The sequence below is a fragment of the Rhododendron vialii genome, chromosome 8a (genome assembly GCF_030253575.1).
Source record: "Rhododendron vialii isolate Sample 1 chromosome 8a, ASM3025357v1".
Lineage (NCBI taxonomy): Eukaryota > Viridiplantae > Streptophyta > Magnoliopsida > Ericales > Ericaceae > Rhododendron > Rhododendron vialii.
In genome coordinates this window covers 7,763,036-7,777,218 of record NC_080564.1, presented here as the reverse complement: position 1 = coordinate 7,777,218, position 14,183 = coordinate 7,763,036, and the positions used below count along the sequence as shown (strand labels likewise).

Genomic DNA, 14,183 nt, shown 5'->3' with positions numbered 1-14,183 from the left:
ATAATAAAAATATTAATAATGATAAAAAATAAAAATAAAATAATACCGATATCCTTGGTGCATCTGTCCGTATAAAATAAACAAATAAACAAAAACAACGAAACACACCCGAAATCTGATTACAACGGCTTTTCAAGTCCCAGAGGTCTATTTAAAAACTAAGTCACAGAATCAGAGACAACTGCCAAGCAACAGAATGGAACAAGAAACAGATAGCATAGAAATAAAATCCCTTGGAATGGAAGCGGGGGAGATAGGAGGAGGCAGCATAAACTCAACCTTACAGCATCATATTGCACAAAGTTCCCGAGCTACCACGACTACTTCACATAGTTCGCCTACTTCGGATATATGGTTATTCGGGGAACATGATAAAGAAGATGAAAAAGCATGGGCTGCCATTGAGAAATTACCCTCGTTGAAACGACTAAGAACATGCTTATTTGATTGCGGCAGCTTACATGGCACAAAAGAAAATAAGGGGAAGACCAGATCAGTGGTCGATGTTCCAGAGCTTGGAGCTGTGGAACGGCGCTTGTTCATCGACAACCTACTACAGAAAGTCGAAGATGACAACCAGCGCTTGTTACAAAAACTTAAAGAGAGAAAAGACAGGTAGCTAGCCAACTGTTCTACAGCTTTAATATCTAAAATTTACACTCTCATTAGAATAGAGGTTGGCCTTTTCATATATAATCTGCTATGACATAACGGAATTGGCCTTCGGATTTTCAGGGTGGGTCTAGAATTCCCTACTGTGGAAGTGAGATACAAGAACTTATGTGTAGAAGCAGAATATCTGCCTCACGAGGAGTCACCACCTAGTCTTTGGAACGCCCTAAAAGGCATTTTCTCTGTAAGTTCTTCTTTTTAATCTTTAATGATGAACAATTCTATATGATTTTTTCCAGAACATAAATGAAATCTACATAGTTTCACACTTACTTTAGTTTCCATGTAAAAATAGTCCTGCAATGATTTTACTCGTTTTGTGTTCGGGCAGAACTTTTCCAGAACACAGGTCCGTCCATGCGTTCACGTAACATGGATGAAGCTCAACCGTATTGGTAACATGCACTATTGTGATGCATGCCAAACTAGTCTAGGACCTACAAAGAAACAGAGCTTTCAGAATTAAGATACGTAAAAATTCTGTCTTGCAACCTAATTTTTAGCTTCAGCTGTTCTTTGAAAAGAAAGTCCTCCAAGAAAAAAAAGGGCAAAAAAAATTTAAAAGCTAAACACATAAAGAAAAAGTTGCTTTTAGAAAAGCGGTTCGGCATAGATGACCAATGATGATGAATTTTCATCTACGCTCCATTTGTTTCGGGGGGCGGGTGGGAAACGTTTTCTGAGAATTTTTTTGTCCGCAACCTGTTTGGTGCAACGGGAAACTATAGTCAACGGATAATGTTTTCCATGGTCAACAAAAAAACTAATTGATGGCATTAAAAGTTTACTAGTATTTTTTTTAGACACAAAATACCCTTACATGTAAAATGATAAAAAATACCATATCACATACAAAATGACCAATATCCCTTCATCAACAAAATCTTGTTTAGTCCTATTAAACGAAGTCTTAAAAAACACATAAAACATTATGTGATATAGGCAATTAAAAAATGGTACGGATCCCGAAAGACAAAGAAATTTGAATGGTGGGAGTAATATATAACACTATGCTAGTAGTCTAAAGGACTAGTAGTGGTCTCAGATAACGTGAAAGAATTGTTTTGTTAGTAGCTACTAGAAGAGCCAGTAATAAATTATGCTGACAAAATTGAAGAAAACCACAAGTATTTTCGAGATGTTGCGGTACAGACCAATAACTTAGGCAGAAAAATAGTCATTGTACAATTTGACAGAATTTTTTTTTGAAAATTGGTAAGTGCTGGCCAGACCGACTCGATATAGTACGAAATTCACAAACTTATGTGAGGACATTTTGGTCATTTGTAATCAAGATTTTAAGAGTATTTTGGTCCTTTACAGATGTAGGCATATTTTGATACTTTTATGATGTAGGAACATTTAGTCATTTTGAATATGAAAAGGTACTGTTAATCTTATGATGTGGGGGTATTGTATTATTTGAAATCGCGGTATTGGAAAACGTACCGGTATCGGTGATACGATCATATATCAGCCGTTATTGGACAATATCATCTGCAAGTCTGCAACAACAACAGTGGACGAGGAGAAAGGAAATCCCACTTGGCAACCATGCGCTGACTTCTACATAACTTGTGTTCTATCTTGTCTCCCCAGGGGAGAAGCTACATACGTAGGGAATTTGGTAATTTCATAGATAAAAAGATATTTAGGAATGTGTGGCTTCTTTTGTCTTTGCATGTATAAGAATATGTCAATCATTTTGTACATAAACGGGTATAATGGTCATCTTTATGATGTAGGTGTATTTTGATCATTTGGTATGTGCGAGGGTATTTTGGTCATTTTGAGTATTCTAGTCATCTTTATGATGCAAGGATATTTTGGTTATTTTATGTCGTACAAAACTTTGCTCATTTTTTACTTGTAGCCGTATTATGGTCATTGTATATGTAGGGTCTTTTCATCATTTTACACGGGTTGTAGAGGTATTTTGGTCTTTTGTATACGTAGAATTTTTTTGTCATTTTGCATATCAAAGGGTATTTTAGTTATTTCACGTGAAGGGGTATTTTGGTCATTTTAAACATGTAAGCATATTATGGTGATTAGTTTTTGAATATTAGGGCCATTTTATCACATTAGTGTTTTCTCGTGAGAACGCAAAAAAAATTTCAAGTCACAACTAGTATTTAGAAAAATATTTTCCACAAAAGATTTCGTGCGAGAAACAAAAGGAGTAATTGTTTGTTTCCTCAATAATTTTGCCTCGCAAATCACAAACGTAGTGTATCTAACATGAACAAAATTCATTTATGCCAAGCTTTCTCTCTAAGATAACTTCCTTGTATTTCTGGTCATACCTCAAGTCTACTAAGAAGTATAATTTTGCCTCGCAAGTCACACACGTAGTGTATCTAACCTGTACAAAATTCATTGATGCCATGCTCTCTCTTAGCTAACTCCCTTGTATTTCGGTTTATAACTCAAGCCTACTAAGATGAATAATGTTGAACAGGTTATTAGAATTGGTTCTCATGCCAACAAAATCAAACTTCTTCGAGACGTCCAAGGCATTATCAAGCCTTCAAGGTTGATGTTTAAAGTTCTTTTCCATGGAACTACTAATCTACAAGTAGTTAGTTATTTGGAAAGAGAATCAATAGCTTTTCACATATAATGAAATATCTGCATCACTTACTCGTTTGACAGGATGACGCTACTACTTGGACCACCAGGATGTGGGAAAACTACTTTGTTGCAGGCAATCACAGGCAAATTAGACCAAACCCTCAAGGTTTTTGCTCCTTTCCAGGCATATTAATAGGCCGTCCACATTCATACAATGTTATATAAAAAAATATTCCATATCGACCTAAAATAGTCACAACAGCTAAACCATGGTTTCATAATAGTCAAATAGCTAGGAAATAAATGACTGATCACTATAAGAAATGAATTATTGATCAATCCTCATGTAATTTTGATTCTAGGTCACTGGAGACATCCCTTACAACGGATACAAGTTGAATGAATTTTTACCCCAGAAGACATCTTGTTATATGAGCCAATATGACATGCACATCTCTGAAATGACTGTGCGGGAAACACTTGACTTCTCAGCATGTTGTCAAGGCATTGGAAATGGAAGTGGCAAGTGCTGTTCGGTGAAACTCAATCATGATTTGCATGATTTAATACAGGATTGATCTCATGAAAAATCTGTTTTCTTGGTGAAGAAATCTTGATGGAAATCATTAGAAGAGAGAAGAGAGCTGAAATTATTCCAGAATGGGACATAGACACGTATATGAAGGTAAATAATCCCTGAGAACCAGCTCAACACATCTCTATTGTCTACTACAGTGCAAAAGCAGAGACAGATTTGTCCTCATCTCTGCTGACTATATTAGAAGTGAATTGTACTGACAGGCTACCACTATCGAAGGATTAAACAAGACGCTTCGAACTGACTATACTTTGAAGGTAATTATGTTCAGGAAAAAAGAAGAAGTCACTAACCACTTCGTAATCCTTGTTTAATCTACTATGCTTCTACAATCTTGTGGCAATTCAGATTCTCGGGCTGGATAATTGCACTGAAATAATTGCGGGTGATGCAATGAGAACTGGAATCTCAGGCGGCCAAAAGAGAAGGTTAACAACAGGTTGGGTAAACTGGCACCTTTTCTTTCTTTTTTTTTTTTGGTTACCGGCAATGAGGATAATATTTTTGATAACAGAAAGAAAAAGATACACGAGAGACCTAGGGAACAAGAAGATCACTAAGGGTAAAATCTACGTATGAATAGAAGCATAACTGAGCCATACCTCTAACTACAACTCACAAACCCTGCTCCAATTACTAACAATCAAAACCTAACGAATTCCCTTAAAGGACACATTACCCATTGGAATTCAAGATCATCAAACTTGTCCTCAAAAACCACTTTGTAACGTTCCAATCAAATAACCCAAAAGTTGATCAACAGTATTTAGGCTCAAGAAGTAAGTAACACCCACGTAACATCCACCAAGTGGAAACGACCAACACCATAATGACAAAGCCAAAGGGCAATGCAACAACAAGTGATTACAAGATTCCTCATTCCTTTTACAAATGGTGCTCCACTGAGGACAAAGATACAACCTCCCATTATGGCATAGTGATTTATCCTTGCATGTATCCTTATCTACCAGGGGAAATGATTATCGACCCGTCAAAAGTCCTTCTCATGGATGAGATATCAACTGGATTAGATAGTGCAACGACTTTCCAGATTGTAACGTGTTTTCAGCAATGGACACACACCACAGGATCCACCATTGTGCTCTCTCTTCTTCAACCAGAGCCTGAGGTATTTGACCTCTTTGATGACATCATTTTGATGGCAGAAGGAAAGATTGCATACCAAGGACCTTGTGATTGTGTCGTGGAGTTCTTTGAGCATTGTGGTTTCAGGTGCCCACCAAGAAAAGGCATTGCAGATTTCCTCCAAGAAGTAGGTATACATTGATTAATATGTCCATAGTAGCTGATGAATAAAGATGTCACCATGAATTTCTACATCTATGCAGGTAGTTTCCAGAAAGGATCAAGGACAGTACTGGTATCCGACAAACCAAACTTACACTTACGTCTCTGTGGAAGATTTTGAAATGACATTTAAGAAATTTCATGTGGGACAGAAGCTAGATGAACAACTCTCTCAGGATTTCATAAGATCTGACTTCTACAAGAAGGCTTTGTCATTCAACATCTATTCTTTGAGAAAATTGGAACTCTTGAAAGCATGCACGGCAAGAGAGTGGCTTCTTATGAGGCGCAACTCCGTTGTTTATGTAGTCAGATCTGTGCAAGTAAGTGTTACATTTGTCCATATCTTAAAGTTTGTGCCGCTAATGGCCTGAGGACTAAACAATGCTCCAATCTGGATGTTTTGTTCATGCAGCTCGGAGTCATTGCTCTAATAGCAATGACAACTTTTTTACAATCAAGGATGGACATCGATGTGCAACCGAGCAAATTACTTAATGGGTTCTTTGTTTTTTGCACTAATGAGAATTACGACCAACGGAATTCCGGAATTGGCAATGACTCTTTCGAGACTTCCTGTCCTCTATAAGCAAAGAGATATATACTTTTATCCAGCATGGGCATATTCCATTCCGACAGCTATTCTTAAAATTCCATATTCATTTGTAGATGCTTTTATTTGGACGGCTCTTACCTATTATGTCATTGGTTACAGTCCTGAACCAGAAAGGTGCACTTTTCCAGGCCAACTCTTCAGCTACGTAAACGCAATAGTTCCTCTTTACTGAATTGATGTCATATGACTGCACAGGTTCTTCCGCCAATTCTTTATTCTTTTCCTTCTACATCAAGTATCAATATCATGGTTTCGCTTGGTTGCTTCTGTCTTCCAGAATCCATCCGTTGCTGTATCTTATGCTCTCTTCTCCATAGCAGTAATGTTCTATTTTGGAGGATTCCTAATCCCACAACGTAAGACCACACAATTATGACTTTAACTAAACTTGTCTATAGGAATCAATGGACACTTGTGCTAACCTGGTTAGTGTGTCATTATTGTAGCATCTTTGCCTACTTGGCTGAAATGGGGCTTTTGGGTTTCTCCATTAGCTTATGCTGAAATAGGTGCTTCTATAAATGAATTCTTGGCTCCAAGGTGGCAAAAGGTGAGACTTAAAAGGTAACAAAATTCCGAAAAGGAGTTCATTTTCATTAGACTGCGATGCTCATCATTCTCCTCTACAGGTTTCACCTTCAAATGCTACAACTGGGAAGGTAGTTCTAGTGGAGTATGGCCTGAACTATAGTGACTTCTTTTATTGGATATCAATAGCTGCATTGATGGGATTTTGGTTAATCTTTAATATTGGTTTCACACTTGCACTGAGCTATTCAAAACGTAAGTTTCTCCTTGCCACACATCTACTTGAAGAATATGAAAGAAAATAAATTCAATTCTTTTGACACTAACTTGTATTTGTTGAAATATAAATTGTTCAGCCCCAGGAAAATCTCGGACTATCATTTCCCATAAAAAGCCCTCAGAAGAGCAGCCTCATCTTGATCCTTCCAACACTCCTACAAAGGCAAAAAAACCAGGTAGCCATTGTTTACAACCATTAAGCTCCACACCCTTATCTTTTCTTCAACAGTTGCTTGCTGAAAGTGAAGGGTATACCACTAGAAAATAACGGCAACGAGTCCAAATCATTGGTATAATGCAACAACAATAAAGATTTGATTAATTCCGCAGGAGTGGTGTTCTCATTTGAGCCAATGACAATAACATTAAAAAATGTGCAATATTTTATCAACACTCCAAAGGTAACTGCAATATTCAAGTTATAGTTAATTGCTATGGCAGTTTGATGAAGTCAACTCACCAAATGCCTCCATACATCTTCCAGAAAAAGGGAGAACCAGGTTTTGAAACAGAACGGCTACAACTACTTAAAGATGTCACTGGAACTTTTAGGGCTGGAGTTCTTACAGCTTTAATGGGTGCTAGTGGAGCTGGTAAAACAACACTTATGGATGTCCTTTCTGGACGGAAAACTCGCGGTATTATAGAAGGGGAGTATTAGAATTGGAGGTTACCCAAAAGTCCAAGATACCTACGTCAGGATATCTGGTTACTGCGAGCAAAGTGACATACATTCGCCACAAATTACAATACTGGAGTCATTGACATACTCAGCTTGGCTACGCTTGCCTCCAGAAATTGATCGAAATACAAAATCAGTAAGATGACTTTCTACTTGATAGTCACATGAAGGTGTCAAGAAAAGAGGGAGCAAATTATACACAAGTTTTTTGGAAAAAGCATCATGGTAATAGAAACTAACTGTTTTGTTGTATCAGAATGTTTCTCATATACCAGAACAAATTTTATGAAACAGGAATTTGTTGCAGAGGTTTTGCAAATGATGGAACTAGACGGCCTTAAAGACGCTATAGTTGGCTTTCCTGGTGTAAGTGGCATTTCAAATGAGCAGCGGAAGAGGTTAACAATTGCGGTAGAGCTTGTTTCTAATCCATCCATATTATTCATGGATGAACCTACTACTGGTCTAGATGCCAGGGCAGCTGCTATCATCATGCGGGTAGTAAAAAACATTGCCAATACAAGAAGGACAGTAGTGTGCACCATTCACCAGCCAAGTATTGACATATTCGAGGCATTTGATGAGGTAATTGACAATGAATCTGAATACACATACCTTTTACTGAATTCTGATAGAACAACCATACTAACGCACTCCAATAAAACAGTCAATTTAGTGCACCAACACCTCAAAAATGCTTAACATGCAACCTTTTTTTATTAGATAAGAACATATTTCCTTTCGGAGGTTCTAAAAGAGAAGAACATTAAGCCTGCCAACGAGAGTATTGGAGTAATGCATTTAGCCTACCGACATGCCATTTGCACCGACACCTAACGTCAATGATGAACGATATAGAAGCAAAATATAATATATGATTACGACAAAAATTTTTAAGCCCTTGAAGCGGAAAATTGTTTCACGCAAACTAGGTGATGCTTGCATGCAAAAAGTTCCTCATCGTGGACGAACTGAAAAGTACTACGGTAAAAAACGTGGGATCACAAAATCTAGTTCACCTAATCAATCTCTTAGATTGGCTTTTACACGATCAACTAGTATTGAGCAGGTGCAGAGCCCATGCTCTATAGTGGTCACCCTATGCTATCACAATTTTGATGCAAATATTACATATATGACTATTTAAAACAAGATATCACTATTTCTGCTGACCAATAAGGTCAATGAGCATCCATGATATTGTAATTTTCCTTTTTACTAATAAACCAACAAATATTGTAGGTGCTCTAACTTTCTCCATAATGCTTTTTTCTAATTTTTCATATTGCATCTACATGCTTTGCCACTAGGGTGCCCCCAAGACCAGTCTCGTATTTTGATTTTTTAATCTCTTCCATTATCTATGTCGGTTGCTTACATCATCTACTTCCTAGAAGTAAACACCAAATTAAATTTCGCAAGTCCTGATGTTATTATCCATAAATGTTAGTGGTTTCCACCATCTAGTCTTTCATATTGCATCTACTCTTTCTATACAAAAATCAATATTGTATCTTAAGTTTAATATTCAAGGTCCCACAAAAGTTGACTAATTGGTGGGTCTGAGTATTGTGACGCTAAATTTAACATTAAACTGTAACTTTAACAATGCGGGTCCCACACCTCCCACCCTATTTAATGAAGAAAAGGGCATCATAGTTTTTTAATGTGTGCAGGAGAAAATCAACTGCCTCTTTTACTTTTAGTAGACTAGTGATTGTAAAAAAATCCCCAGCTGATTGAAAGTACTAAACCGATCAATTGTTTAGACCTCTTTCTTGTATATTCTTGAAATCACTGGTAAACATTTGATGTTTCTTGCAGATAATGTTAATGAAGAGAGGTGGGCAAATAATTTTCTCAGGGGAGTTGGGAAAGCATTCAAGTAAACTGATTGAGTATTTTGAGGTAGGTTAAACCAAGCTTTAGTACAGTGCAAGTCTTTCAGCATTCTCCTGTTCCAAAGCTGATTCATTCCTTCAGAAAAAATGATATTGCAACCCAATTCATTTACGAGGCAAAAGTGGAAAAAACAACACCACGTGCTAGTGTTCCATCACTGATATTTATTAATAACCGAAGTGTTATGATTGTCAAACAACTACATTACTTTGGCAGGGTATTTCTGGAGTGCCCAAAATTTGAGAAAACTACAACCCAGCAACATGGATGTTAGACGTTACAAGTCCATCTGCAGAAGCTCAACTTGGTTTAGACTTTGCCTGTCTCTATGAAGAGTCTAACCTATATCAGTAAGCACAAGTGCATAATTGGTGTTTTTTTGCCAGATTTGATATAAGAACATATCCAATGCTACAACATATGCAATGCTATCTAGTTGGTTACATTACAAACAAGGAACTCTGGTTACTGCTCCATTCTATTTAGGGAAACCAAAGAACTTGTTAGAAATTTAAGCATACCAGCAGAAGGTTCAGCAGAACTACATTTTTCTACAAGCGTTACACAAAATGGGTGGGAACAATTCAAAGCATGCCTCTAGAAACAACACCTGTCCTATTGGAGGAGTCCTGAGTATAACTTAGTGCGCCTGGTGTTTATTACCATGATATCTTTGTTTCTGGGAGCAGTTCTTTGGCAAAAAGGAAGGGAAATGTAAGTCAGCAATTTTTTTTTTCCAATTCAGTTGAGTTCATTATGGCATCTCAGGAAGTCTGAGAAGGTCGTTTTTATCGTGTGTGGCTGAAGTACCATACAATGATAAAATGCTCACTTAGTCACTAAGACTAGTTTTACGTCAGCTGACCACCTAAGCAGAAGGCTTAAAAGGAACTTAAGTTAAGCAGTAACTCAGGTAAAATATCATGTGTTCATTTGTTTATAAACCACACATTAATGCGGGGTTCACACAATTTGGGATGGATCATGGATCCCACACCAATGTGCAGAGGGGAGTACCCCTGGAACATTGCTCTAGGAGCATGGAATAAATTCTAGTTGCTACAGATATGCCACAAGACATCGAATACCATACTCCACACTCGCATGATGACGCAGAAAAATCACTAGGAGGTAGAGCCTACACTGTGAAGTACTTTAACTGTAGCTTTATTTTTCTTGAGAACTAGAAAGAGCGTCACAAGTAAACAAATACATGACCAAGAGATCACTCATCATTGTATTCATACCAATATACCGGGCTTAGAAACATCAGGATAACATAAATATGCATCATCTGATCATCAGAAAATACTTGTTTCATTGATTGCACGCCTATATCAACAATTCGACCAAACTATACAGGCAACGCTGAGTGCAACCACATCAAATTAATGTCAGATGTAGGATGCCTACCAAATTATGCGAAAAATCTTATTCACACCACAAGGTCCTAGCTATTACCATACCTGAGCATTTTGATTCTGGAGTCTGGACCACCTAATCTCGAGCAATAAAAAACATAAGTATTGTGCTAAAGTGTAAATATATCGAATCCTATTTCGTAGTAACTATAAAATAAAATGGAGAACAGAACTAGTAACATATAATCTTTCCCATGCTAATTGGTTGGTTGTAATTTTACTTCAAAGGAAATAGTAGATGTTGGAGTTTGTCCCACATCGGTTAATTATCTCCTCCAAAACTAGTATATGAGCCTGAGTGGTCTCTCCACTCCTTGCCAATTGGTTTGGAGTTGGATGCTTTAACATGGTATCAGAGCTAGGGTTCGGAGAATTTGTTCCCCCTTGTTTGTGCCATAAGGTGCACCGTTGTTTGTTGTGATCCAAGTGTTATGGATCATTTGTTTACCTCTCCACGTGTGAGTCGGGGAGTCACACGTGCGGGGGAGTGTTGGAGTTTGTCATACATCGGTTAATTATCTCCTCCAAAACTAGTATATGAGCTTGGACGGCCTCTCCACTCCTTGCCAATTGGTTTGGAGTTAGATGTTTTAACAATAGATATTTATTTTTATGATAGATCATAAAACCAAACCAGCCATTTGTTCCCATTATGTAATGCGCGAGGGAAAAATTGACCTCACAATCTCACATAGAACAAATATATCTACTGCATTTTGACCAAGAAAACAAATAGAACAGAAATCCGTTGCACTATATTAAGTAGTAATATATAGAATTCAATATGGGTTCCAAAAAGCTATTTAAGTAGTTTATCACTCAGATTGATCTTTGACTTCATTTCATTTCAATATATGAAGTGCTAATATGATACTTGTTCTCAAGAAATGGTGAACAGGATTTGTTCAACATGGCAGGATCAATATTCATGTCCATATTCTTATTGGGAATAGGAAACTGTTCATCTGTTATACCTTTTATGGCTAGAGAACGCTCAAACTTGTACAGAGAGAGATTTGCAGGAATGTACTCCTCTTGGGCATACTCCTTTGCACAGGTTCATAAATATTCACAGTACATGTATGATCAAAATTCAAACGATAAAAATGTCGCTAGGTCTTTTTGTGACTTCGTCTTATGTTTCAGATGACGATTGAGATTCCATATGTGTTCCTTCAAGCAGTTTTATTCGCCATTATCACATACCCAGCCATAGGTTTCTACTGGGCAATCAACAAGGTGATTTGGAACGTGTACATAATGTTTTTCTCCATGCTGTACTTCACTTACCTTGGCATGTTGCTGGTTGCGTTGACACCGAATGTCCAAGTTGCGTCTATCTTGGCCAGCTTGTGTTACACCATGATGCCTTTGTTCTCTGGGTTCCTCATGCCAGGACCGGTAAAACAATCTAACTCAGTTGATCCTCATCATCGTGGCATTCATCACTTTTGAACAATCTGCATCATGCAAATACATATGATCCAAAATGATCAGAGCTTGTGGTGAGAATACTAGTTTCCTGAATAAATATAATATTATAATGTACTTTCCCAAGTGCGAGTGAGAAACTAAAGTCATCTTGAACTATGAAGCAAATAATAAACAGATTGTTGCAATGATCTAACTGTTGTAATTTTATTTTTCTTGCAGAGCATACCAAAATGGTGGGTTTGGTGCTACTGGATATGCCCAACGGCCTGGTCTCTACAAGGCCTTCTTACTTCACAATATGGAGATATAGAGAAGGAAGTAACAATATTTGGGGGACAAAAAGCAATCAATGCCTTCTTACAAAGTTATTATGGGTATCATAATCATCATCTGTTAGGTGTTGTAGCATTAGTTATTTCTGCTTTCCCACTTGTCTTTGCTACTGGTTTTGCCTATGCTATAGCAAAATTGAACTTTCAGAGGAGGTAAAAACAACCGGTACCCTTAACGTTGTGATGAACTTAATCAATAAAAAGTTCAGTTACTGTATACATGTATATTATGTAGGTGGGCTCAAAACTACAAACCGATGACTTAAAACTGATTTTAACAAATGTAGCATACTCCAAAAATATTTTTCTCTAGTACATGTACAGTTGAGACCAAATAAACCCCATGGTACACCTTGAGTATTGATCTGTCTCGAAAGACCTGCAAAAAGTCAGAGGCGGGAACAGAGCAACTCGGATTAATCCTTAATTATAGCTTGCTCCAAGTGCTGCACCGTAAATGATGTATTCGATCGTAGTCTCAAGGAGACCTCATGAAAAAAACTTTCTAAAGTCAGATGCTTGCATGATGGCAATATTGACCTACAACCCAAAAAAAGAAAAGAAAAAGATCAGCATTCTTCTAGCATTTCTCCCTAGTCATCCATATGTGTCTTAGAAGATTCATGAGCCTGCAAACTAAGCTTAGTCCATTAAATGCAATATCCTTCATCAAAACAATTACCTGATTGCCTTGGCCAATTGCTAAATAGTCTAACACATTTGTAACATCATGAAAACAAAATAAAAATGTAGGGATATATGACTGTAAAGGGACATTATTTGACCTATATGCGTCCGATAGGCTTACCTCAACTAGCTAAATTAGTCTAACCAAGCATTTCTAATACTCAGTGCCAGAGCGAAGATTTTGCTTAGGGGCGTGCCTAAGAAAAACTTCCAGCATACCATGAATAATATCTTGTTTAGAACGAAGAAAGAAAAAGTATCATTAACTTGAATATAAGACCACATACTAATACAAGGAAATGATTCGAGGGGTTTGCTGGCAAGATATAGCAACAGAAACTGTCCAAAAAGTAAAAACCAAAGAAGCAAAACCTTGGCATAAAAAAATCAACAAATGGTACCTACGAAGCTTAAAAAAACAGGACACTACTAAGGGAATGAATTAAATTCTTGCACGACTCACACCATGATCACCATCCAAGCATTGCTTGTTCTTGGTCCACCCCAAGCCCATAAAATCATGTTTTCAATCCATGAACAGATTTTTCTTCGAAGGCAATGAAAAGTATTCACCAATACACGAAAACATAATCAGGTCGATAACCCGTAATCCCAACTGCTGAAGGTCGCTTAAATGATAGATAACAACAAATTTGGGTCTCTAGACCCAATCTTTTCTCTTTGCTCACGGTCTCCAATAAATTTTCTCTTCAATTATTACTCTCATTTCTCTATCTATCTCTCTCAACTCATTACCCCAAAAAACTTCCTCAAGTCTGAAACCGAACCGATATGTTGGGAATTGCTGGAATTGGGGTAGATGAGTGTGCAACAGTCGGAAAAACTACTACTGTCGCCTGTCAATGCGATGAACAGTGGACACAGTGAATTGTTCTAGAAGATGCAAAAAAAATTCACTCTACATAGCGTAATCTTGGAATACACAGGGCATGAATATAAATGGTAGATTAAAGCCTTCTCTCTGTACCGCCATCAAGAACACAAAGAATCGAGCATATGAAAAGCGAAAAAAAAAAAAAACAATGCAACGGTTTGTATAAGTCTAAAGATGCCAAATGGTAGTGTAAAATACAGAAATCCTAATGAGAACCGATCAAAACCCACCGAAATCGACCGATGGTCACCGCCG

The 14,183-nt window shown here is 37.3% G+C and overlaps 1 long non-coding RNA gene and 1 pseudogene across 8 annotated transcripts; one reads left to right on the top strand and one right to left on the bottom strand.

Moving 5' to 3' along the window:
* Positions 1-219: 219 nt before the first annotated feature.
* Positions 220-13,682, bottom strand: LOC131297968 (uncharacterized). Of its 8 annotated transcripts, XR_009190433.1 has the most exons (6): positions 12,699-13,682; positions 11,871-12,040; positions 6,624-6,730; positions 3,658-3,788; positions 946-1,109; positions 220-521 (listed from the first exon to the last, which is right to left on the bottom strand). It is a non-coding gene; the product is annotated as an uncharacterized LOC131297968 (long non-coding RNA). The 8 variants fall into 8 exon arrangements; XR_009190428.1 differs by lacking the exon at positions 946-1,109 and having other exon boundaries at positions 220-553; positions 12,699-13,674; XR_009190431.1 differs by lacking the exon at positions 946-1,109 and having other exon boundaries at positions 220-550; positions 12,699-13,674.
* On the top strand, positions 227-12,503 carry LOC131297967 (pleiotropic drug resistance protein 3-like; annotated as a pseudogene).
* Positions 13,683-14,183: the final 501 nt, after the last annotated feature.